Source organism: Anser cygnoides, chromosome 2, assembly GCF_040182565.1.
Source record: "Anser cygnoides isolate HZ-2024a breed goose chromosome 2, Taihu_goose_T2T_genome, whole genome shotgun sequence".
In the NCBI taxonomy this organism is placed as follows: domain Eukaryota; kingdom Metazoa; phylum Chordata; class Aves; order Anseriformes; family Anatidae; genus Anser; species Anser cygnoides.
Window position 1 is genome coordinate 154,325,001 of NC_089874.1, and position 203 is coordinate 154,325,203.

Consider the following 203-nt stretch of genomic DNA (forward strand, 5'->3'; position numbering starts at 1 on the left):
TGCTATGATCTCTGAGTTAAGGAGAAGGAGACTGAGGCACAGTGATAGGTTACAAGAAGCTTCTTTAATTAAAAAGTGCCTGTGTGGAGGTTTTATGGTGCTTGGTGGGTTGAGCAGATCTATTCACTGCACTCCATTCTTCTTATGACCCAATGCTGCATTTCAGGATTTTCGGCTTCCAAAAGCTGAAATTTGACTTCAGT